The 3,060-nt window shown below is 40.0% G+C and overlaps 1 long non-coding RNA gene across 1 annotated transcript; it reads right to left on the reverse strand.

Moving 5' to 3' along the window:
* Nucleotides 1–1,361: 1,361 nt before the first annotated feature.
* On the reverse strand, nt 1,362–2,380 carry LOC148849409 (uncharacterized). Its single transcript, XR_016101009.1, has 2 exons — nt 1,795–2,380; nt 1,362–1,658 (listed from the first exon to the last, which is right to left on the reverse strand). It is a non-coding gene; the product is annotated as an uncharacterized LOC148849409 (long non-coding RNA).
* Between the last annotated feature and the right edge of the window lie 680 nt (nt 2,381–3,060).

Raw genomic sequence — 3,060 nt, forward strand, 5'->3', positions numbered from 1 at the left:
GTAATGACAAAATACTAAAATGGCCAAGCTTAATGGGTTGAGAGAAGAAAATATCAAAATAATGAAAATAGGCATGCAAAGCACACTCTCTTGTTTTTTAGTTTTTTTAGTAATTATCAGTGTATTTCTATATTTTCTTATTTTTTGTATTTCCTCTTTTTTCTCCAATTTTCATTATATTTCTTGTATTATCTACAATTTCCTATTTTTTCTTTATATTCTATCAATTTTTTGCAAAATGGTCTCATAAATGACATAAGGGCAGTCTAGGGTTGTAGAAATGTTTAAACATACACATGACAATCACAGAAGAATCTTTTCTAAACTAAACTGAGGAATACTAATGAATAACAGGTGAGTAAAGTGCTACTGTGCTAGAATCTGAAGGTCCATGAAGGATACTAATGAATAACAGGTGGGTAAAGTGCTAAAATCTGAAGGTTCAGGTGGGCAAAGTGTCACTGGAGGGTGCAACTTGGACAGGCTTTGGTTGGGTTTTTGTCAAAATATGAATGGTCTTAGCCCAAAACTCTGTAAAATGCTAATCTGGGCCAAAGTGTCACTGCCCACAAAGTATAGGATTGAGGTCTGTATTTTACCCTTTTGTTTCTATGCCTTCGAACTATATGGACAACTTTTGACCATTTGCTAGGCATAATTGTACTGTTGGTTACAAGCTCAGAAATTCCATGATCATGGAATACAAAATTCAAAATTTTTTTGAACAATAGAAATTCTAGTATGGTCGTAGAAAAATGATAACCATTAACCCTACAAATTAGGGGCTGTCCTACGACAGGGATTTTTTATTTTCATTTTTTTATTTCAACTATATGGACATCTTTAAAATAGAAATTCAAGCATATGTTTTTTATTTCAACTTTTAAAACAAAAACACACATAACTAGACATGTTTTCTGTGGTTTTCATGTTGAGAAAATAATTTATTTCTTTTTTAACCATAAACATTAAAAACCAGTTCGTTTCCAAACCAAAAACGGTACCATAGGTGTTTTTTTTTTTTTAACTGCAGAGAAGAAAATTGAAACAATTAATGTAGAAAAACACCCCTGTGACGTTAGCACATTCAATTTCCCCTATTTTTAATACCCAAAAAGCAAAAGGATAAATTTTTTAAACTTCCTTAAGGTTTAAAAAATTGACTAACTAGTTTCAATATTGTCTTCAAGTATCTTTTGTTTTGGACAATTGACTAACTCTGCCCTTGTCATTATCATCCGTTGTTATTCGGCCAAATTCCGTATATACGTGCCATCATGTGATATATAATTTTTTTAAATCCAATTTTACCCCTCACTCACTCACTCTCTCTCTCTCTCCCTCCCCTTCATTCTCTCTCCTGTTTCATCACTGCTGCTGTAATCCAGCAGTGAACCCCTTCACCTCCGGCCTCTCTCTGTCCTTCTTCCCCTTCTATAATTCGTCTCAGATTTGTTGAGTATCTCTTAGATCTGCAAGAAACCCGGATCTGAGACCTGAGAGATACTCGAATCCACTGTCGGTGGTCAGAGGAAGTGTTTGTAAACCCCTATAGAGAGAAAGGGTTGGAGCAAGGGTGGATGCACTGGTCGTAGCACTGGTGGCCTCGGTTCCTCCTTTCTCGTTCTAGCAGCCGCCCTCTGTTATCAGACTCAAACCTTGCTCCCTCAATCAAGCAACAACTATTTTACGCAATGGAAAAATGAAATGAAGAAAAAGAACTAAAAGACAGATAAGATCTCAATATCAAAAGAATCGTTCATGGGGTGCTTTGTTCTATAACGTTTTCCTTACCAGATTTTAGTCTCGGCAGATAGTTGTTTGGGTTGTTGCTAACAGGGAAAAAACCCCTTACAAAGAACTCTTCCGGGAGTTTTACTGTCGTTGACGATGGGAATATTGTTACCCCATCATCGTCTCCGACTCCGACTCCGACTCCAACTCCAACTCGGACCCCATCTCCGTCTCATCACTGTCTCTGATTCCGCATCCGCCTTCGTCTCCGACTCTATCATTTGAAAGTTCCGAATGTGATTGCATTCCCGATCAATCTCAGATATTCCACTTTGGCTTCAATTTTGAACAAACTGTGTTCGCCGGTCTTTAGCGCCCCTTGATATGTTCTCCCCCATCAGTCCGGTAGTCGGATGGCACCCATGGTCTCATAAATAAACTAGTAGCAACACTACTGCTCTCGAGTTTGAAAGCTTGAAGAAGTACGAGGGCTCGTCGTCCACCTGATGTATCACTTGGGCCCCGTCCTCACTGCTTCCCAGTCGGCTCCACCCTTCCCTATGCCATTGAGGAGCACACTCAGGCTCCCATTTGGGAGGTAGTTGTAGAAGCAACAAATGGAAGAAGAGAAAGAAGTTGCATCTTTTGGACCGATTAAGAAAGTCTGGAATGCGAGACCATTTGAGGTAGTTGTTGTAGACATTGCAATTGCAAGGGCCAAGGGGGCCTAATGTTGTGTACGGCAAACGACCTCGCTTTTATCATTTGAACCATCTCACATTTCAATGGAGCAGAGGAAAAGCTGAGTCGCGACAATAGGGGTGATATATGGGAGCTATTGGTGGGGAGGAGCTGATGCTATGAGAGAAGACGCAGGAGCAAGGCACCCGGGAGGATAAGATTTTTTGTTTTTGTGAGGTTGAGGCCACTAAATGCAAAGGAGATTGCAAGACATTAGCTGTTAGGTTGAGAATGCATCAACGATAACACTATTATTTGCAGGAATTGGTGAGGGGGGCCCTCCACTATATTACGCCACCAGAGGACCTTAATCATTGCTTAACACCTCGCGCCATGTAGGCATTTCGGCTTAACATCTCTCTGCCGATTTGGTTAGAATGCTATTGGCGACCTATAAGACGTGGTGGTCGATTCGCGTTACAAGTCATTGCCTCAGATTTCTCTGGGATCATGATGTTTGACTGTTAGATCCATCTTTCCGCATTATCCACATTGGAGTTGATCGGACAGACTTAATCCCTGTGTGGATTTTATATCTGACTAAGTGATCTACTCTGAACATGGCGAACATGGTTTCTCTGGAAT

This window comes from Nelumbo lutea, chromosome 6 (genome assembly GCF_056320005.1).
Source record: "Nelumbo lutea isolate HS-2025 chromosome 6, American lotus-T2T, whole genome shotgun sequence".
In the NCBI taxonomy this organism is placed as follows: domain Eukaryota; kingdom Viridiplantae; phylum Streptophyta; class Magnoliopsida; order Proteales; family Nelumbonaceae; genus Nelumbo; species Nelumbo lutea.